Source organism: Dipodomys spectabilis, unplaced genomic scaffold (assembly GCF_019054845.1).
Source record: "Dipodomys spectabilis isolate Male_0828 unplaced genomic scaffold, ASM1905484v1 ptg000248l, whole genome shotgun sequence".
NCBI lineage: Eukaryota > Metazoa > Chordata > Mammalia > Rodentia > Heteromyidae > Dipodomys > Dipodomys spectabilis.
Window position 1 is genome coordinate 1,147,684 of NW_024870925.1, and position 24,525 is coordinate 1,172,208.

The 24,525-nt window shown below is 36.3% G+C and overlaps 1 non-coding gene across 1 annotated transcript; it reads left to right on the forward strand.

Annotated features, from left to right (window-relative positions):
- Nucleotides 1–23,325: 23,325 nt before the first annotated feature.
- Nucleotides 23,326–23,432, forward strand: LOC122124821. Its single transcript, XR_006150668.1, has one exon. It is a non-coding gene; the product is annotated as a U6 spliceosomal RNA (small nuclear RNA).
- Nucleotides 23,433–24,525: the final 1,093 nt, after the last annotated feature.

Consider the following 24,525-nt stretch of genomic DNA (forward strand, 5'->3'; position numbering starts at 1 on the left):
GTATATGTAGGAGAGTCCAGGAGAGTTCTTGCACCGGGGTCTGGGAGGTTTATCATCATTATAGAGTCTCTTTGTGTTGTCACTTCCCGGGCAGTTCTGTCGGCCAGGTTATTGCCTTTACTCACAGCATCTTTAAGTTTTTGATGTCCAGGGAAATGAACAATGGCCAACTTCTTAGGCAAACAAAGAGCCACGATTAAGGCCAAAATTTCATCTTTATTTTTGATAGACTTTCCCTCTGCTGTCAGTAATCCTCTTTCTTTGTAGATAGCTCTGTGTATATGAGCCATTGCAAATGAATACGGACTATCACTGTACAGAGTTAGTCTTTTATTCTTTCCTATCGTTAGTGCTTGGGGTCAGGGCTATTAATTAAGCTCTCTAGGCTGACATGCCTATGGGCGAAGGTTCGAGCCAAACCACATCAGTCTCAGTCAATACTGCTGCTCCCGCATACTTATGTCCTTGATGAACAAAGCTGCTCCCATCTGTAAACCACACGAGTTCAGCATCCGGTAACGCTGATCTCTTAAGTCCTCTTGGAAATTACGGACTTGCACCAGGATCTCCAAGCAATCATGTAGTGACGTTTCTAAGTCTGGATCTGGTAGAAAAATCGCTGGGTTGACAGCTGAGGGAGCCTGGAAATTAATTCTGAGAGGACTGAGTAGCAGTCCCTGGTGGGATTAGTCGGGCATTGCTGAGCCATCGATCTGGTGACTGCTTTAACACACTCTCAATAGTATGGGCGTGGTCACATACAGTTCCTGCCCCATAGTTAATTTGCATCTTTTACCCTTAGAGCAGTAGCCACTATAATTCTCAGGCATGGTGGCCATCCTGCTGCCACCGGTCTAATTTCTTTGATAAGTAGGCTACCAGTCTTCTCCATGGGCCTAGATATTGGCTTAGGACTCCTTTCATAATCCCATTATGTTCATCCACATACAAATTAAAGTGTTCAGTTGTATCAGGGAGTCCTAATGCTGAGGCTGTCAATAAGGCAGTTTTTATCTGTTCAAAGGCTTGTTCAACCTACTCCATCCATAAAAACAGTTGCTTTTCTTTGGTAGCCTCATAAAGGGGTTTAGCCAACGCCACAAACCAAGGAATCCACAGACAGCAAAAGCCTGCTGAGCCCCAAAGCTCCCTTATGTGGTGCTGAGACTGGGGTGGTGGAATTTTAAGGACAGTTTCTTTTCTTCCTTTTGTAAGCCACTGCTGCCCCGCTTTCAATAAATAGTCCAGATAAGTTACCTCTGATTTGCAGATTTGAGCTTTCTTGGCCAACACTCAAGAAACCAAGGCTTCCCAAAATCTGGAGTAAATCCTCCATTCCTCGGATGCATTCTCTTTCAGTTTTAGCAGCAATTAATAAGTCATCCACGCATTGCAACAAAGTCAAGCCAGGGTGGCTTCCTCTAGACTCACCTAAGTCCTCATGTAGGGCTTCGTCAAAGAGTGTTGGTGAGTTTTTAAATCCTTGAGGAAGTCTTTTCCAGTTCAGCTGTCCATTAATATATCTTTCCACATCTGTCCACTCAAAGGAGAAGAGATCTTAGCTTTTAGCTGCCAAGGGTAGGCTGAAAAAGGCATCTTTAAAATCTAATACTGTGTACCATTGCCTATCGGGAGGCAGGGTACTCAGGAGTGTGTAGGGGTTGGGTACAGTCAGGTGAATGTCCATTACCCATTTATTGACCTCCCTTAAGTCCTCTACTGGCTTATATTCATTGGAGTGGGGCTTACAGACTGATAGCAGGGGAGTATTCCATGCCAACTGACAGGGCCGCAGTATAACCAGTTCTAGCAGACACCTAATGTGGGGTTATTCCCACCCGTGCCTCCATGGATATAGGGTACTCCCGGACTCTGACTGGGTCAGCTCCTGGCTTTACCTCGATGAATAGATCTGGTCTATTCTTTGCTAGTCCCACTCCTCCAGTCTCTGCCCATGCTTCTGGATACCTTTCCAGCCAGTAGGTGATTTCTTGGTGAGGAGCCTGGGGTGATTGTTGCAACCGGTAATTGTCTTCCAGGCTCTGAGTCAGCCCTCGTATTGGTCTCCCTTGAGCATCTGTCACCTGGGAGCCTTCTGGATAGAAGTGAATCTGTGCCCCAACCTTAGTCAACAAGTATCTTCCTAATAAGGGATAAAAGCTCTCTAGGATAACTAAAAATGAGTGAGACAATCATCCTGTCACCAGACCCACTGTTCATTGGGTGGTCCATGAGTATCGTTTAACTGCTGTGACCCCTTGCACCCAAGAAGTTTTGTTCGTATGTTTTCCGTGGGGCTTTATTACTCCTTGGGACATTTTGAGTTGTGGTCATATCCCAAATTGCTTAAAGCACCGGCTATTTCACTTTGTGACAATTGTAATTACTTTTCTCCTTTCCTCTGGTCTTATGTGTGGATTGATATACATTGAAATGAGTCAGAACGAGAATGCACCTCGCACTCCCCTTATCTTCCTAACAACTGGTTTAAAGAATGATAAGGACAGAGCTAACAATGTAAAAAAGTGTAAAGTGTGGACTAGCTGGTCTGTCTAAGATCCCAAAGGGGTAGACAGAGACACTTTGCAATATTTTAGCAGTGGCATCCGATAGATTACCTGACTCCAGCTTTGCTTCAAGTGGGCCAATCTTTCTAGGCCAGATTTCACCCTTCGAGGTGGAAAAATAAGGGGGTCTGAAAGAGAAAGTAGTTATTATTGGATGAAGAAACAGAGCGAAGACTAACAGCCTCAAATGGAGACAAACAGGGTCTCTGGGCATCCACCTGCGGATGAACCTGAGTGAGGAATTGTTTCATCATACTCACATTACAAACACACAGACATTAAGATAAGACACACATTTAATAGCATGCGCATGGTAGACTGTCAGACAGAAAGTGAAGGATTACAGACAGGATAAATCCCAAATGTCCTCACTAGTGGACAGTCTACCTTGTAAACTATCAGACAGAAACTTTCTGACAACAAACAGGCCCAAAAGTCCACACTAGTGGATAGTTTACCTTCCCGGGGAACAGGGGGACCTCTCACACCAGTCCAGTTGGCTGCCTTATAGCACTATCCAACAGGACTTCTTGCCAACTCCAATACCAATCCTGCAGGACACACAGACCCCAGACAGTTACAAAGTGGCAATGCCTTAACTTACCGGCCATTATTTGCTAGTCTGATCAGGTGTCTGGGTGGGTTTATGGGTTTATCCCGGATGAGCCCCCACCTGTTATTCCTCCTCCAAAAATCCACCAGAAACCAAGATCAATGTAAGTGACAAGAGTGGTTTATTTTCAAATTCGAGCTTGGTCCTCCATGCATTTGGTAACTGGTGACACTAAGAGGCCCAAGCATAGAATCAGTACAGTTTTTAAAGTATTGAATAAACAACCTTAAGGGAGTTTTACATGAGAAATTACATGATTGGCTAATATTTTAAGCAAATTAAGCTACACATACATGATTGGTTATTATTAATACTGACTTGTTATTGACGGTTACCACCTGGACACTGGGTCACCATGTCTCGTATGGGCACCCAGTGTTTGGTTGATGTATCCAGAGAAAATTCCTGTGGCTTGCCCAAGGATTATTTATGTTTCAGTTGCCTGGCAATTGTTTTCTTTTCTGTGTCATTTCTGGGTCAAATTCATGGTTCTATTTAAAATCCGTACCTCACAAGATGGTTGCTAGTCTGTAATGGAGTTACTTAGTTCTTTATTGTGCCTCTTTAAGTCAGACTTTTCAGCACAAACTCTACAAAGGAAATAATTCTAGTTCTTTGCAGGCAAGGAGGTGATGAGAAGTATACTTTTACCGTCTCACATGAAATAAGAAGACACATATTAAAAGCTTACTAAGTGATCAGTCCTTAAATAACAGTGCCAGGTTTAAGGCACTCTAGATAATTCAAGTCCTTTATCTCCCCACAACCATAACTGCCATTCACAATTCATTGCCAAGGTGAATTTCCAGGTCTTTTTGATATTTTGAGTAACATAAACAATAATTCAACTGGTTGAGAAAATTTAATTTAGAATAAGCAAAAAATCAGAGTCAACTACATAGCATAACCTTTAGGGAAAATGAATTAAGGAATATGGTATGTCCTTTGTAACTTAATATTAGACATTAGGGCAAAATGCCAGAAACAGGCTCTGCAAGAAGGACATAGAACTCTTTAAGATATATTAAAGATGACCTAGGGACAAGTAATTTTACCTACATTTTCTATTATATGATAGCACATTTGTGTCTGCTGACCAGAAAGACTCAAAAGTTTTTAAATGTGGTATGAAAAATGCATTGTCACTAATGAATGAAATCAGGGATTGGATGGCTCAGGAGCTGGATGGTTCTGTTAAATAATCTCATTATTTTGAATGATCTAGTTTTTTTTGTATGTGTGGAATTATGAATGTATGTTATGACTGGGCAAGGAAGTTTGATTATTAGATCATTTTCTCATACCCAATGTCAGGAACCTAACCTAAGTTAGAGTGGTAAATATGTGAGTATGAGTGTGTGTGTGTGTCTGCAAGCATGTATTTAGAAGGAAGAATCTTCTTTCTCTCAGGGTATATACTTAATTGTATTAGTTATAATACATTAATGACAGCAGATAAAGGTAATTAATGTTTTCTGCCATATGTTTATGTTCCTAAGAATGCATGAACAAACTAAAAATTATGTATGGGGTATGAGTATTTTAGGAAGGTCAGCTGAGATTATAAACATTTGGAATCTTGAGAAGGATATCAATGGTGATGATTTTAATGTAGATCAATTTTAGACAACACTTGCAAGGATATGTAATCCTATATGAAAATGCAATATATATTGATTTTTCCATAGCTATATTATTCTATAAATTTGTGGGGAAACAAGTTAAATTATAGAAACATAAAGTAATGTTATTATTTATTGCATACAGTTTTACACTTTAGTTTCTTCAAGTAGACATACCATTTGTTTCTATTATATAAGAAGGAAAACCCTAAATATTACATTTTGTGCCATATTTCACATTGGGAAGCTTTGTCTATATCAATAAGTTTATGTCTTTTGTTTCTGCTTTCCTATTCATAACTCTCTTTCTCATAATATTCTTTTAAGAATTTTTTCTTTCTACCAGTTTGCGGCTTGAACATACCTCATGCTCTCAGTTTGTTTGCTAATAGTAGTCAATCTACAATAAGAACCATGTAGTTATTTGGAGATAGAACCTCATGAACTTTCCTACCAGCCTGAAAACCATTATCCCTCAAGTCTCATCCTTCTTAAACACTAGAATTATAGAGATGAGTCATGGACCCCAAGCATCAATGACTTTTCTTGTCTTATAGATTCCTCATGTTTGCTAGTAATTGTAATAATAAACTACCACAGATTGGGTAGCGTTAATAATGTAAATACTTTACCTCTGAGTTGGTGGAACTAGAAATCCAAGATCAGAATTGGCTTCTTCAGAGTCCTCTTTCCTTAGTATATTAAATTCCTTCTGCTTCTCTTGGAGGAGAATTCAACTTAAATGCTACCTTTGAGATACTGTTTCCACATGCAGTTAAAGAGTTTTCGATTTTAATATGATTTCAATGGGACAGTATCCAACACATAACATGTTCCTTAATGGACAAAAGAAAATCTCTAATAGGAAATTATTTGGTTTGGCCATGGAAATTATAATTATACTTTAAAAATTAACAAAAGAGGTAAAGTTTTTATAAGAGCTTGTAAAACCAGTATGAAGTCTTGACCTTAGACATGCCGTTCTTTTCCTGGCACACACTTAAATTCCTTGTGGTACAGGAGGATTGAACCCAAAACCTTGTCCCTGTGAAACAACAACTCTAATACTGTCATACCTGCAGATTGTAATTGGATTTCTTATTTTGAGGTAGTATCACTATGGTGGGCCTTATTGGACTGTGGTCCTCCTAACACAGGCAAGAAAACATTGTACCGAACAAATGGTTAGAGTTTCTGAAACTTCTTTTTTTGTCTGGGCTTGCCTGGAACTGGAATTGTCTAATATTTGTTTCCCAAGTAGATAAGATTATAGGTTTGAGCCACTTTATCTAGTAAAGGTATACAATTTCAAAATGTCTGGATATTGCCTGTATTTGTGCTTAACATATATACCTAACCTTAATTTTCTCCCTCTTATATTTATTACTCTGAGTTGAAAACATTGGCTTTCTTGATATACATGGCTTTTTTGGAATGCAATCCCATAACAATCAAAAAAATCTCCCAAAAGTTTATATCAAAAAACATGGAAAAGAAGGCTTCAGGCTGGAATAAAACACTAATCCTTAATTTATAAATGCAATATATTTATAGTGTTAGACAGTGCTTTCTTAAGTATGAGAAGAGAAGGAAGGCAGAAATGTGAAAAATGTCAGATATAATTTTGATAACTTTCTAGGTCTCTGTAGAAATTTTGTAGTTGTCACATCATGTTATCTTACTATCTTAAAGCTTGCTTTATTAAAACCCTCTGGGTAGATATTTGTTGGGCTGACTGGTCACCTTCTCCAAGAAGTGAACCTGAGTTTAGAAGGCTGATGGTGTAGTAAATAAAGGAATGTTGAGAAAGAGGAGAGGTATTGTCACAGAATGAGCCAATCAGGTTCAACAGCTGAACAGCAAAACAAAGCAAAGTTTCAATTCTGATGATCCACTAGGGAAAATATTTGGATATCTATATATACATATGCATATGCATGCATGCATGAAATCATAATTCTCCAGTAGAATGTCAAGAAACTTGGCCTGACAATTATAAAACTATATCAAACTGGTTGCAAGAAAGGTACAGTAAAATATTAATATTTTAGCATAGATTTTGCATAGATTTTGTAAAGAATGAAAAATCTTCCTTCATTTTTTACTTTACAAATATCCTTAGTAGATTCTGTTTTTTCATATTTTAGTAGGAGAATCTATACAATGCTGAGAATTGGAATTACACAAAATATGCAACATGGCTGGGCACTGGAATTTGAAGTATGTAATCTTAGCTAGTTAAGAGATTGAGATCTGAGCATTACAGTGTGAAGCTAGCTTAAGTGGGAAAGTTCATTAGATTCTTATCTCCAATTAACCACCAGGGGAAATGAAGTTCCAGTTCAACTTATATGTAGAGCACTGGCCTTGAACACAAAAGCACCATCCAGGCCCTGAGTTTAAGCCCTAGGATCAACAGAAACAAAAACACAAAATACAACATGGAATTAGATATTTTATAATGAAGTATATTTTAATACAGTCTACATTGTTACAAAGACTAGACTTCTGTGTTAGCTTTATAACCTACCATAGTAAGTGATATTGTCTATTTATTAAGCAGAAAGGCTTACTCAGATTTACAAGTCTGAAGGTTTCAGTGTATGTTCAGTTGGTTTTATTGCTTTGGAGGGCTGTGACAAGACAATGTCAAGGTGGGAAGTATGTCAAAGAGAAAAGTTTTTTTTACCTAGAATGATTTAAAGATAAAAGAAGAAAGTATGTGAGAGGCTATGTTCTCATGGGTTTCACTCTAAAGAACTTAATCTCCAGAAGAACTATTCTGGTATTCCCCACAATCTGGGAGGAAGTGGAAAGTAATTTTTCTTTAACACATAGGCCTTTCTGCGGCATTCTAAATTCAAATGGCAACATTTTCACCAATGATAATGATTTGTCCAGGGGTGGAAGCAATTAGATATTTCAAGAAATTCTAAGCGGATCTCAGCAGACTAAATATTTTATGGAATTCCTATTAAAATATTTTCTTGCAGACTGACTGGGTCTTCATACTAACCATGTGTATATCTGTGTGTTTGTATGTGTGTATGTGTTTGAATAAATAATACAATGTAGCTGATAAAAATATTCCTATGGTCTGTTGTTTTTCTTCTCATACTATGAAAGCATGTAAAAATTAGCAATCAACTAGCATCCAAGATTAAAACATTAGTGCTGTCCAAAATATTTGCATGCAAACCCAAGAACATCCACCTCATTTCAGACTGCCATGTTTTAGTAAAATTTAAGTCTATCAATTATGTTGTCACCAAGGAAACAACATACAATATTTCTTTTAAAAATACCTAGATTGGAGAACACTTTAGCCAGAAAATTGAAGGAGTATAATTTATGGGATTTAATATAAATATTTAGTCACTTAAATGGATATTCTATTATTATTATTATCGTTGTGAAAATATCTTACAGAGGGTTTACAATTACATGTGCAAATAGTGAGTATATTTCTTATCAAGCATTGTTTCCTTCTCCTTTTTTTCCCCATACCATCCCTTCCCCTCTCCCCCTCATCCACACATCCCTCTACCACCACCCTCCCCACCACAACCACCACCCACCGACCAAAGTTGTAAAGTTCGTTTATCGACATAACGTCTTATACATCTCATTATTGTAAAATGGGTCCACCCGTAAACCTATTTAAACAGTTTGTTTTTCCCATTCCCTCCAAAAATTATATCAACATCAAATACAGTGAAAGCAGCGCTTATAGCCTGGGGGAAGTACATACAAAGCAACGAACAAATCATCTTATAAATATGTTGAAAACAATAACAAGAAAGAAAAGAAAATATTTGAATCTGTATCTTGGGATTCATTTCTCCAAACAGCCACCTGTCTGACAGTTTCTGTTTGTCTCAGACATATATTAGTTATTGCAAACAAGGGAAACCATGGGATCTATGTTTCTTTGGGCCTGGCTTACTTCACTTAATATAATTTTTTCCAATCTTTCCATTTCCTAACAAATGGGGCAATGTCCATTGTGTATATAAACCACATATTCTTGATCCAATCAAGAATATGTCTAGATTGGTTCCATATCTTAACTATGGTAAATAATGCTGCAATGAGCATAGTGATGCTGGTAGCATTAGTATGGTCTTGTTTGTGATCATTTGAGTAAATGTCCAAAAGTGGGATTGCTGGGTCATAGGGGAGCTCTATGTGGAGTCTTCTGAGGAACCTCCATAACAAATTCCAAAATGGTTGAACAAGTTTCTACTCCCACCAACAATGCAGTAATGTTCCCTTCTGCTCACATCACATCCAGCATTTGTTGTTATTAGGGTTCTTGATTATAGCCATTTTAACTGCGGTGAGGTGGTATCACAATGTGGTTTTCAATTGCATTTCTTTTCTGGCGAGGGAGGTTGAGCATTTCTTTATGTGTCTATTGTCCATCCTTCTTTCCTATTCAGAGAAGTTTCTCTTTAAGTCTTTAGTCCACTTATTTATTGGCCAGTTGTTACTTTGAGGATTTGTTGTTGGGGGATTTAATTATTTGAGATTAAGTGTTTAGTCCACTTATTTATTGACCAGTTGTTACTTTGAGGATTTGTTCTTGGGGGATTTAATTATTTGAGATCCAGGTATATTTTAGATATGAGACCTTGTCCGATGTATGGCTAGTGAAGTTCTTCTCCCAATCAGTGAGCTTTCTATTGATCTTGCTAGCTATATCCATTGCCAAGCAGAAGCTCTGCAAATTCATTCAATCCCATTTGTTCCACTTTTCTTTTATTTGTTGTATTTCTGGGTCTCTATTAAGAAAATATTGGTCTGTGCAAAGGAGACCTAGGGTTTCTCTTACGCCATCCTGTAATGTTTTCAAAGTGTCTGCTTTAACTCTGAGTTCTTTGATCCATTTGGAGTTGATTCTGGTTCAGGGTGATATATAAGGATCTAGCTTTAGTTTTCTATAAGTGATTAACCAATTTTGCCAGCACCATTTACTGAACAGGCTGTCTTTCTTATATTCTTGTTGTTAGCACCCTTATTGAAGATTATAGTGCTATAGGTCTGTAGGTTCATTTCTGGGTTTTCAATTCTATTCCATCTATCCTGAGGTCTGTTCTTGGGTCAGGACCAAGCTGTTTTTATTACTATAGCTTTGTAGTAGAGTTCATAGTTTGATATTTATATTCCTCCAGCACTGTTCGTTCTGTTAAGGATTATTTTGCTATTTGGGGTGTTTATTATTCCATATGAATTTTTGGATTGCTTCTTCTATTTCCTTGAAGAATGAGGTTGGAATATTGATAGGTATCTCATTGAATTCGTAGATAGCCTAGGGAAGTATTTCCATTTTCATGATGTTGATAATTCCAATCCAGGAGCTTGGGAGGTTTTGCCACATTCTAATTTCTGTTTTGATTCTTTTTTAAAGTTTGTAAAATTTTCATCATTGAGGTCCTTCACTCCCTTGGTTAAGTTAATTACTAGTTATTTTATTTTTTGTGGGGCTATTACAAATGGAGTTGCTTTCCTGATTTCAGCCATGCTTTACTCATTGTTGGCATACAGAAAAGCCATTGATTTTTGAGGGTTAATTTTATACCCTGCTACTTTTCCAAAGTTTAGAATCAGCTTATTTGGGAGTGGAGTCCGTGGGATTCTTTAAGGACAAGATCATGTCATCTGCAAAGGGGAGAGTTTTACTTCATCTTTCCCTATTTGGATCCCTTTTATGTTTGCGTCTTGTCTTATTGCTGTAGCTAGGCAATCTAATGTTAAAATGAAGAGAAATGGAGAGAGTGGACATCCTTGTCTTATTCCTGAGTTAAGAGGAAATGGCTTTAGTTTTTCACCATTAAGTTTTATGCTGGCTGTAGGTTTGTAAGTTTGTCATATTCAGCCTTTATTGTATTGAGGAATGTTCCCTAGATTCCTAATTTTTCCAGAACCCTCATCACAAAGAGTTATTGAAACTTGTCAAATGCTTTTTCTGCAACTATTGAGATAACCATGTGGTTCTTATCCTTGCTGTTTGTGATGTGATGAATTATACCAGATTATTTGGTTATATTGAACCAACTTTGCATCCCTGAAATGAATCCTGTTTGATCATGGTGTATGATTTTTTTGGATGAATTGTTCAAGTCAATTGGCCAAAATTTTGTTGAGAATTTTTGCATCAATACTCATCAAAAAAGAGAACAAAGAAATTTGTCTATAGTTCTCTTTGTTTTCATTTTTTTCTATTTCTTCCTTTTTTACATGACTTAATTGCTGTTCCGCTCATCCCCAGATATATACCTGCCATTGATTATTAGATCTTATGCCCATTGTGTACATAATTAATCCAGAAGTTTGTCACTCAATTGACAACCTCAGGCTTAACTTCTTTAATAGCAGTATTATATCTTTATAACTATATAATTTTCAAGTAACTAATTTTAGGAAATTTTATTTTTTAGTTTTTCATACCTCTTTCATATCTCTCCCCTCTTCTCATTCTATCCTTTTCTTCTCTCAATATCACTTCCTTAAACTTATATAATTTTTACATGTTTCATTTTTAAATTTAAATTTTTGTTTTTCCATTTTTTCTTGTTTGTTTTACTCACTCTCCTATCATTCTGTCCAATCCATTTCCCTCTTTGCGATTAAGATTTGGTTAAATTCACTCTTTTTTTCCCTCTCCACATCCCTCTAATCCTATTTTTCAACACATTTCTCCTTAAACCTAAAAATTTCTGGTTTGCCAAATTTATCTTTGCTGTTTTTAGCCCATTAATCCACAGTTGTTTGATATTGAATAGATTGTATCTGATGAACTAGATTGTATCTGCAGCCATTTTGATTGTGCAACTACAGTACTTTGGTTGATGCTTGCCTTAAAATAGTGTTCTAGCACAAAATTCGTGTTACTTTCATACAAAATGGGCAGAACAAGCCAGAAAAACACAAGAAAAATGGCAGGTCCGGGTATCTCAAGTCACACTCATTACATCTGGTAACAGAACAATTCATGAATAATCCAGAGGAGAGTTCTTATAAAGATCTACAAATACTATTGCTGAACATGGTGAATGAAAACATTGAAAATCTGCAAAGGACTCAGTGTCAACATTATAAGGAGAAAGAGGAGGCAAAGCAAAGGTTAATAGAGGAATCTCGTGAACGTGAGGAAGCTACTCAAAGATTGATATAGGACTTGAGTGAACAGGTTTAGAGCAGTCAAAGAGAAATTAAGGAATTGTGTGAACAGGCTGAGAACACTCAAAGAGAAAGACAGGAATTGCATGAGGAGACAGAACAGTGAAAGTGAACTACAGAAATTGTGTGAAGATGAGGAAGCTAATCAAAGAGTAATACAGGCATTGTGACAGTGGGATGAAACTAGACAAAGATCAATAGAAGCATTCATGGAATCGATAAACAGACAGCTGAAGGAATTCACAGAGATTACAAATGGCATGCTGAATGGAGCCCGACAGAAGGAATGGGAATCCAAGGAAACCATAGCCAATCAACTAAGTGATTTTAGAATAAATTCTGAACACCAAATTAAGGAAGTAAAAAACTTTATACAAGATCTAAAACAAAGCTCCAACAATGAATTTGAAGCCATCAAAGCTGACCAATTAGAAGGAAAAGAGATAAAAAACAAAGTAGAAAGCCTTGACAGTAGATACAATCTACTTGCAGAAGATACAATCACGGGCATTGAAGACAGTCTAGATATTATAGTGAAAGAACATACAACTATCCAAGACAAATCCAAATAATATAACAGATCTATTCAACATTTGGAAGACACCATCAAAAGGCCTAATCTGAGGATAATGGGTGTAGAGGAGCACATAGGGACAGAAGTTAATGGTTTAGGGAATTCATTTAACAGGATCCTAGCAGAGAACTTCCCAAACATGCAAAAAGTTAGGCCTATTCAGGTACAAGAAGATTTTAGAACCACAAATAGACCAGACCATAACAGGACATGCCACCATGACATTAAAATCCGCAGAGGATCAATTCAGACCAAGGAAAAGATCCTTAAAGCTGTCAAGGAGAAAAGGTTAATCACCTATAAAGGGAAACCAATTAGAATCACCTCAGATTTCTCAGCAGAGACAATCAAAGCAAGAAGAGCCCGTAATGATTTATGCCATGCCCTAAAGATAAACAACTATCAACCAAGATACTGTACCCAGCTATACTCTCCTTCACAAGTGAAGGTCAAATAATAATTTTCCATAGCAAAGAAAAGCTAAAATAATATATCTCCACCAAGCCAGCCCTACAAAAGATACTTAAAGATTTCCTCCCATAGAAAACCAACAAGACCACAATAAGAGCAAAGAAACCGCACAAAAGTGAGAATCCAAGAACCATAAGAACACATTTGCCTCAGCACCAAAGAAGTTGGATAACATGGCAGGAACTCCCAAAAACCTCTCAGTCATATCTTTCAACATTAATGGGCTTAACTCTCCAATTAAGCGACATAGATTATCTAGTTGGATTACAAAGCAAGATTATTCTATCTGCTACCTTCAGGAGTCACACCATGCCTATAAAAACAAACATTTTGAAAGTGAAAGACTAGAACAAAATGTACCAAGCATTCTCATTGTGGTGATGTGGTATCACAATGTTGTTTTGATGTGCATTTCTTTTATGGCTAGGGAGGTTGAGCATTCCTTCATGTGTCTACTGGCCATCCTTCTTTCCTCTTCAGAGAAGTTTCTCTTTAAGTCTTTTGCCCACTTATTTATTGGCCAAATGTTTCTTTGAGGATTTGTTGGGGATTTAATTTTTTGAGTTCCAAGTATATTTTAGATATGAGACCCTTGTACATTGTATGGATAGTAAATGTCTGCTCTCAATCCATGGGCTTTCTATTGATCTTGCTAGCTATAACCTTTGCAGAGAAGAAGCTCTGCAATTTCATGCAATCCAGTTTGTCCAACCTTTCATTGATTTGTTGTGTTTCTGGGTCTTTATTAAGAAAATTTCGACCTGTGCCAAGGAGACCTAGGATTTCTCCTATTCCATCCTGTAATATTTTCAGAGTATCTGCTTGACTCTGAGCTCTTTGATCCATTTGGATTTGATTCTGGTGAGGGTGATATATAAGGATCTAGCTTTAGTTTTTTACAAGTGATTATCCAATTTTGCCACACCATTTCCTGAAGAAGCTGTCTTTCTTCCATTCTCTTTTTTTCTCTCCCTTTTTTATCGAAGATTAGATGGCTATAGGTCTGTGGGTTAATTTCTGGGTTTTCAATTCTATTCCATTGGTCCTGAGGTCTGTTCTTGTGCTAGTACCAAGCTGTTTTGATTACTATAGCTTTTTAGGAGGGTTTATAATTCGGTATTGATATTCCTCCAGCACTTTTCTTTCTGTTTTTGATCATTTTTGCTATTTGGGGTCTTTAGTTGTTCCATATGAATTTTTGGGTTTCCTCTACTATTTTCTTGAAGAATGAGATTGGAATATTGATAGGTTTCGCATTGAATTTGTAGATAGCCTTGGGGAGTATTGCCATTTTCACGAGGTTGATCTTTCCATTCAAAGAGCATGGGAGGTTTTCCCACTTTCTAATATCCGTTTTCATTTCCTTTTTCAGATTTTTAAAGTTTTCGTCATAGAGGCCATTCACTTCTTTGGTTACTTTAATTCCTAGGCATTTTATTTTTTGTGGGGTTATTACAAATGGAGTTGCTTTCATGATTTCAGCCACACTTTTCTCATTGTTGGCATACAGAATAACCATTGATTTTTGAGGGTTAATTTTATATCCTGTTATTTTGCCAAAGTTTTGAAGACGCTGGAGGGGATTTGAACAGAACGGAAAATTACTGCAATGTTTGTGGGAATGTAAACTTGTTCATCTACTTTGGAAAATATTATGGAGATTCCTCAGAAGACTCCACATAGAGCTCCCCTGTGCCCCAGCAATCCCACTTTTGGGCATTTAACCATATGATCACAAACAAGACCATACTAAAACTACCAGCACAACTATTTTTATTGCAGCATTATTTACCATAGCTAACATATGGAACCAACCCCGATTCTCCTCAGTAGATGAATGGATCAAGAAAATGTGGTATACATACACAATGGAATTCTATGCCTCCATCCGAAAGAATGGCATTGACCCATTTGTTAGGAAATAGAATGACTTGGAAAAATTATATTAAGTGAAGTAAGCCAGGCCCAAAGAAATATAGGTCCCTTGGCTTCCCTTATTTGCAATACCTAGTATATATCTGAGACAAACAGAAACTGTCAGACAACTTGATGTTAGGTGAAATGAACCACATGTTAAGGATTCAATTTTTTTAATTTCCTGTGATTGTTTCTAAGATGTTTATAAGATGATTTCTTTGTTGCTTTGTATGTATCTCCCCCAGAGTATAAGCCCTGCTTTCACTGTATTTGTTGTTGATATATTTTGTGGAGGGAAACAGAAAAAAACAAACTGCTTAAATAGGCTTAAAGGTGGACCCATTACAACTATAAGATTTACAAGACGTTATATTTATAAATGTACTTTACAACTTCGGTGGGGTAGGGGATGGACGGGTGGGGATGGGGTGGTAGGGGGCTGTAGGGATGGGGGTGTGGAAATGGGAAGGGATGTTATGGGGAAACAAAGGATGAGGCAACAATGCTTGATAAGAAATTTACTCACTATCTTGCATATGTAATTGTAAACCCTCTTATGATATTTTCATGATAAAACAAAACAAAACAAACAAACAAAAAATCTACCAAGCAAAGGGCCCCCATAAACAGGTGGGAGTTACAATCCTAATATCTGAAAAAATTGACTTCAAATTAATATTAGTCACAAGAGATAAGAAAAGTTTATCATATTCTAATTAAGGGATCTCTCCTTCAGGAGCATATTACAATTCTGAATATCTATTTGCAAACAATGGAGAACCCAAATTTATGCAAGAAACACTACTTTCTTGCAAAGATCAAATAGATACAAAGACATTAAGTGTTGGGGGATTTAACACACTACTATCACCACTAGATTGATCAACTCTTCATAAACTCAATAGAGAAACTGCACACCTAACCAACTGCATAGGTCAACTAGTTTTAACAGACATCTACTGAGTATTTCAACCAGCAGCATCAGAATACATGTTTTACTCACCAGCACATGGAACATTTTCCAAAATAGACCAGATTTTAGGTAACAAATCAAACTTGTCTAAATTCAGAAATATTGAAGTAATACCTTGCATTCGTTTAGAACACAATGGAATAAAATTAGAACTCCACACCAAAAGCCACCAAAGAGAGTCCCGTAACACTTGGAGGCTGAACAACACACTGTTGATTCACCAGTGGGTCACGGAAGTGATGAGAAAGGAAATTAAAATGTTCATGATATTCAACAAAAATGAACACACAAATTACCAACTCCTCTGGGATACAGCAAAGGCAGTATTCAGAGGCAAGTTTATAGCTCTGAGTTCCTACATCAACAAATTGGAGATATCTGAAACCAACAATTTAATGAGACATCTGAACCACCTTGAAAAAGAGGAGCAAGATAAACGCCAATACAATAGATGGAAAGAAATCATTAAAATTACATCAGAATTAAAAAAAAAATAGAATCCAAATATGAAAATAGAAAGAATAAAAAAAAAAGAATTGGTACTTTGAAAAATTAACAAATTTGACAGACCCTTAGCAAATCTTATGAGAAAAAGAAGAGAATACAATAAAAAAATAAACTCAGAGATGAGAATGGAAACATAAATACAGAAACAACCAAGATTCAGAACATTAAAGGTAATACTTTTCAAATCTTTATACTAGTAAGTTAGAGAACCTGGCAGAAATGGACGTTTTCCTAGCAAATATCGTAATGCTGAAAGTAAACCAAGATGAGTTAAACCGTCTTAACAGGCCCATATCAAACATTGAAATAGAAACAGTAATAAGAGACCTCCCATCTCAGAAAAGCCCAGAACCAGATGTATTTACAGCGGAATTCTATAAGTCCTTCATGGCAGAGCTCACCCCAATACTCCTTCAACTCTTCAATGAAATTGAAGGAGAAAGTACACTACCGAAATCATTCTATGAAGCCATCATAACCCTCATCCCCAAACCAGGAAGGTACTCAACAAAGAAAGAGAACTATAGACCCATTTCTTTGTTCTCTTTCTTTGATGAGTGTTGATGCAAAACTTCTCAACAAAATTTTGGACAATTGACTTGAACAATTCATCCAAAAAATCATACACCACGATCAAACAAGATTCACTTCAAGGATGCAAAGCAGGTTCAATATAACAAAGTAAATTGGTATATTTTATCGCATCATCAACAGCAAGGATAAGAACCACATGGTTTTCTCAATAGTTGCAGAAAAATCATTCGACAAGATCCAACACCCCTTTGTTCTGGAAAAATTAGGAATCCAGAGAGCATTCCTCAATACAATAAAGGCTGTATATGACAAAAACCTACAGCCAGCATAAAACTTAATGGTGAAAAACTAAAGCCATTTCCTCTTAACTCAGGACCAAGAAAAGGATGTCCACTCTCTCCACTTCAATTTAGTATTAGAATGACTAGATACAGCAACAAGAAAAGAGGCAAATATAAAAATGATCCAAATAGGGAAAGATGAAATAAAACTCTTTCTCTTTGCAGATGACATTAGCTTGTGTTTAATGAATACCCCAGTCTCCACTCCCAAGTGACTCAAGCTGATTCTATACTTTGGCAAAGTAACATGGTATAAAATTAACCCTCAAAAATCAATGGCTTTTCTCTATGCCAACAATGATAAAAGTGTGGCTGAAATCAGGAAAGCAACTCCATTTCTAATAGCCCCACAACAATAAAATACCTAGGAATTAACTTAATTTCTCTGTGATGAAAACTTTAAAAACTTGAAAAAGGAAATCAAAACATAAATTCGAAAGCGGAAAAATCTCCCATATTCCTGGATTGGAAGGATCCACATCGTGAAAATGGCAATACTTCCCAAGGTTATCTACTAATACAATGCAATGCCTATCGATATTCCTACCAGATGCTTCAAGGAACAAATAAAGGACCCAAATAGCAAAAACAATCCTTAACAGAAAGAACAGTGCTGGAGGAATATCAATACCAAACTTCAAACTCTACTACAAAGCTATAATAATCAAAACAGCTTGGTACGGGCACAAGAACAGACCAATGGAATAGAATTGAAAGGCCAGAAATGAATCCACAGACCTATAACACTGTAATCTTCAATAAAGAAGCTAAAAACTATAAAGGAAAAAAGACAGCCTCTTCAGTAAATGGTGCTTGCAAAATTGGTAAATTACTTGTAGAAAACGAAATCTAGATCCTTATATATCATCCTGCACCAGAATCATCTCCAAATTGATCAAATACCTCGGAGTCAAAGCAGACACTCTGAAAACTTTAAAGAATAGAGTAAGAGAAACCCTAGGTCTCCTTTGCACAGACCAATATTTTCTTTAAAGGGACCCAGAAACAGAACAAATCAAAGAAAGGATGGACAAATGGGATTGCATAAAATAGCAGAACTTCTGCATGGCAAACACATAGCTAGCAAGATCAATAGAAAGCCCATGGATTGGGAGATCTTCACTAGCCATACAAAGAACAAGGGCCTCATATCTAAAGTATACCTGGATCTCAAAAAAATTAAATCCCCAAACAACAAATCCTCATAGAAACAACTTCCCAATAAATGAGTGGATGAAAGACTTAAATAGAAACTTCTGTGAATAGGAAAGAAGGATGGCCAGTAGACACATGAAGAAACGCTCAACCTCCGTAGCCAGAAAAGAAATGCAAATAAAAACCACATTGTGATACCTCCTCACCCCAGATAAAATGTCTATAATCAAGATCTCTAATAACAACAGATGCTGGAAGGGATGAGGACAGAAGGGAACCTTACTGCATTGTTGGTGGGAGTGTAAACTTGTTCAGCCACTTTGGAAATTAGTATGGATGTTTCTCAAAGACTTTACATAGAGTTCTCCAATGACCCAGCCATCAGACTTTTAGGCATTTACCCAAAAGATCACAAACAAAACCATACTAAAGCTACCATCATAACTATGTTTATTGCAGCATTATTTACCATAGCTAAGATATTGAACCAAACAAGATGCCCCTCAGTAGATGAATGGATCAAGAAAATGTGGTCTATATACCCAATGCAATTCTATGCCTCCATCAGAAAGAATGACATTGCCACATTTGTTAGGAAATAGAAAGAATTGGAAAAAGTATATTAGGTGAAGTAATCCAGGCCCAAAGAAACATAGTTCCCTTGGTTTCCCTTACTTGCAATCCCTAGTATATGTCTGAGACATGCGGAAACGTTCAGATATGTTAATGTTTAACGAAATGTACCCCAGAGAAAGGATTCAAATGTTTTTCTTTCTTATGATTGTTTCTAACATAGTTATAAGATGATTTCTTTCTTGCTTTGTATGTCCCTTCCACAAGGTATAACCCTGCTTTCACTGTATTTTATGTTGGTATAATTTGTGGAGGGGAAGGGAAAAAACAAATGTGGACCCATTGCAGCAATGAGATTTACAAGATTTATGTCGAAAAACGAACTTTACAACTTTGTCTAGGGGGGATTAAAGGGGAGGGGGAGTGGGGGGATGATATGGGAAGGGATGGGAAGGGGAAACAAAGGAGGAGGCAAAAAAGCTTGATGATAAATATACTCATTTCCTTGCACATGTAATTGGACCCACTGCTTACGATATTTTCACAATAAAAAATTATCTGAAAAAATTGTATGAATTGATAGTGCATATGATTTTATTTTTCATTACAAACATAGAATGTAGTAAAAGTTTTCATTGCAGTTACACTGTACTAGGTTGTGGGCAGATTCTAATGTAAATAATATACTGTGTTCATGTAGAGAATTTGAGCATCAAAAATTTTAATATGCCTGTGGTCCTAAAACCAATGCCTTACTGATATTGTTTGACAAATACAACTTCCTATAAGTACAGAAATTTTCCTTGTATCTTTTTAATAAATATTTTATTGTAAATGTCCTGTGCAAAGGGTTTACAGTTACATAAATAAGGTAATGAGTACATTTCTTACTGAACATTTTTACCCCCTCCTTGGTTTTTCCCATAACATCCCTTCCCTCCACACCCCCTCAACCATTCCCTCCACCCCCCCCATCTGATAGAGTGTCTTGTACATCTCATTGTTACAATGGGTCAACCTGTATCCTTTCCTTGTATCTCAATGAAGAAATGCTGGCTTGATTTATGCTGCTTCTACTTGTGTAGATACACCTAAAATCACTCGCTAAGTCCAAGAGCAAATAAATCATATGCACATCATTTTTTTCATTTTGTTATAATTGTGTTCTATACATTTATTGACAGGTTACAAATTATTCTCAAATTTTAATGCATTAAAATACTTTATTTTTTTCTTATTTTCTTAGCTAGGAAATCAGCAAGACCTCAGTATGTATTCCTCACATAGGACTTTTCAAATGGGTTGGTGAAATGTTGAGCTGAGCTCCCATCTTCTGAGGACTCAGTCTTCTGCTTAGGAATTGATGCTGGCTGTTGGAAAAGAGCTCAAGGAAGAATGTCATTTAAAGCCTTATAACTTTATTCTGTACCAGGGTATTTTCCTGCTACTTTGGTTGTTGAGAGTGTCTACAAGAACAAGCATTCCCTGGGGAGCACGGAGATGCCATATGAGGTTTACTTACTGAGATTTCCAAGTGACTTGCTATCACTTGTACTGCATTTTGCAAATCGAATCTGTCAAAACCGTTTTAAGAGTTAAGAGGAGTGGTAAAAGAACTTTTAGAGATAAATACTTCTTCAACATATTTGGTTCCAAGCATTCTGTCTAAGGCATATTCAACAACTAGTGAAACTTGTGTTGTCTATAGCTATGTGTCTTTTTCTATGTGTGCATGTATACATGTGTATATGTATGTGTGTATTTTTGTGTATAGTAACATGCATGTCTACATATATAAGGGCATATACACACATATATTCATTTACAAATAAATATACATATATAAATATATGTGCATATATATATATATATATATATATATCAGTTGTTCAGTGATTTAATCTATAGTTCCCAGCATATTCCCATTCTCACAAAGTGTACATGATAAACTGCTCTGAGGATCTTTGTTGTATGATAGGTATCTTTTGTACTCACTTCCCCCATTAACCTTGTTTTTCATCCCTGAATAACTTCGGTCTACTTTCCATAGGTTAGCATTGTTTTCATTATATGTATTCACTGATAATAAAAGAAAAAGTCTGTAAAAGAAAAAGAACTTTTAGGTCAGAGGTTAAAAGTATCCTATCGTCTCAATGATTCCTATGGGATAAAATTTGTAATAGTAGTAAAAGTGAAAAGGAATTCCTAGATCTGTTGTTTTGCCATTTAAAATAGAATAGAATAACATCACTCACTGTTATAACTCTTAAAGAATGCAAGGGTAACTGATGGTCTCTATCATGTTTCCACAACACCAGTGGATTCTGAAGGATAACAGTAGACCAGCAGAAATTCTAAGTACCAGACATGGAGCATGAAAGAAAAAGAGAGGAAATAAGAGAGTGAAAGAGAAAGAGAAATATCACAATACTGAAAGTGCATAACAGATAAACAAGAGCTGTATGAGAATATTCATACTGCTATCTTTAGACTCTACATCTACATTTGGAAGTATTTGATGTATGATAAGCCATCAACATGAAATATAAAGTTATTTTGATAAAAATAAAAATGACTCCGAAGAAAATATAAATGCACAAACAATCTTCACAGAAGCAAACTCTCAGAAATATTTCATCACTTTGAAAAGGATAAAGTGGCTGAAGTTAGTATAACTTTAGAAATATGACAATTCACAAAGACATAAAAAGATATTGATATATTTCATTATATAACCCAAAGAAGAAAGCAAATATTGTTTAGATGATTTTTTTAAAACATAGTCTCTCAGGTACTGGGAAGGTGGCTCAGTGGTAGAGTGCCTGCCTTGCATGCATAAAGCCCTGGGTTTGATTCCTCAGCATGACATAAGCAGAAAAAGATGGAAGTGTGTTCTGGCTCAAGTGGTAGTGCTAGCCCGGAGCTGAGGGAGAGCACATAGGACCCAGAGTTCAAGCCCCATGACCAGAAAAATCAAAATATAAAACAAAACAAAACACAGTCTCTCACTTTTGTGGCCTCAACTCTGTCATACCAATGCTTCAGCCTAGGGCTAAGATTTTAGGTGTGGATATTTATCAACACTCCTGATTCAGACTCTACTTAATCATGTTTAAAATTAATATTTTGTTCTTAATTTTCCTCTTTGTAAATTCATATGCCCTATAAAAAATGGTTTGGCCATCCCAGTAACCTTCTCAAAGTACCTCATATTGATGACTTTCAAAAAGTTGTATTATATTACTAGGAAAACAATGCTACAAATAAGGAAAACCGATAACAAAATATTAATGATTAAAATAAAACTAAAATAATTATCAGTGTTTTCAGTATTTGAAGGGTACTAACTATTAGATTTTACTATTTTCTCATATTCCTGTACATTTAAAATGGGCTAAGATTATGATATTCAACAAGAGGTTTTTAGGTTATGAGTAATCTTTAAAGTTACCCACTAAGATTACTATTTATGGCTCATCTAATCATTTGTATATGGTTTATATCATCATTTGTTCCTCGCTAACATATAAAATAAGGAAGCCAGGGGCTGGGAAGGTAGCTCAGTGGTAGAGCGCTTGCCTTGAATGCATGAGGCCCTGGGTTTGATTCCTCAGCACCACATAAGCAAAAAGAAAAAAGCCGGAAGTGGTGCTGTGGCTCAAGTGGTAGAGCGCTAGCCTTGAGCTGAAGAGCTGAGGGAGAGTGCCCATGCCCATAGTTCAGGCCCCGCGACTGGACCCCCCAAAAATTAAAAAACATAAAATAAAATAAGGAAGCCTTATAGTTTTAACAGAAACTGTGTAGTTAACAAAGTCTTAACTCTTTATTCTGCTCCTTTACACAAAGACTTGGCAACTTCTCATTAGTAATGTTTCTATAAACTCTGAAATATACATACATAGTAGCATATGTCTGTTAACATAAATCTTAAATACTTTATCGAAAAGTTTTATTACCTGCCAAACAGTCCTAGTTTTAGCATATATAAGCAAATTCCCAAAATTAAATATATTTAAACCATTAAAACTTTTAACAAAACTTAACACTTGCTGCAGTGTTCATTATCACAGGTGCCTTGTATAGAATAATTGAATTCCTCCTCCTACACATCTCTTGAACAATAAATATCTGGAATTATTTTGTTTTTGACATGTCATTCTTGACTTTATTCTTAAATGTGTGCTTATGTAAGAAGTACATGGCTCTAAAATTTCATGAAAATTGTTTTAAACTTACTTTTTGTTGAATTGTCTAGTTTAAGAAAATCAATTACACTTTATGTATAAAACATGTTCTATGCTCTATTCAGCATCACGTACTCTAACATTGGAACGATACAGAGAAGATTTGAATTGCCCCTGCGCAAGTATGACAGGCAAATTCCTGTACCATTCCATACTTTTACAACAACAGATGCTGGAGGGTATGTGACCACAAGGGAACTGTACTGCACTCTTGGTGGGAGTGTAAACTTGTTCAACCACTTTGGAAAGTATTATGGAGGTTCCTCAAAAGACTCCACATAGAACTCCCCTATGACACAGCAATCCCACATTTGGACATTTACCCAAAAGATCACAAACAAGACGGTACTAAAACTACCAGCACAATTATATTTATTGCAGTATTGTTTAAGATAGCTAAGATATAAGACCAACCCCGATGCCCCTCATCAGATAAATAGATCAAAAAAATGTACTATTTATACCAATGAAATTCTATGCCTCCATAAGAAAGAATGGCATCGCCCAATTTGTTAGAAAACGGAAAGACTTGGAAAAAGAAATTGTTAAGTGAAGTAAGCCAAGTCCAAAGAAACATAGGTCCCAGAGTTTCCCTAATTTTTAATAGCTAATATATGTCTGGGATATACACATATGACCAGATAAGATGTTGTTAAGGGAAATCAATCCCCAAATAGGAACACAAGTGTTTTTTTTCTTTATTGCTATTGTTCTAACGTACTTATAACAGGCTATGTGATTTTTTTGTTTCTTTATATGTTCCTCCCCCATGCTATAACCCCTGTTTTCACTGTATTTGAATTTGGTGTGCCCACCTCTTGTATATAAGCTCCTGTAATTTGGGGAGGGGAAGGAAAAAAACAAAATGCTTAAATATGGATTCAGGTTGACCCATTGTAACAATGAGATGCACAAGACACTATGTTGAAAACTGAACTTTACGATTTAGGCAGGGAAACGGGGGAGGGGAGTGTACTTGTAGAGGTTGGCGGGAAGGGACAGTAGAGGGAAAATAAAGGAGGAGGTAACAATGCTTGTTAGGAAATGTACTCATTACTTGCTCATGTAAATGTGACCTCTCTGTACAGTATTTTTAAAATAAAAAATATGAAAATGTTCTGAGATGAAAGAGTTTATTTCTTTTATTTTACTCAGATAATATGGTTAACAACGAAATTAATGCAAAACACTGATATGAAGGCATTTTGAATGAATGTGTGTGTGCACGTGCACGTGTTCTCATGCACTTGCA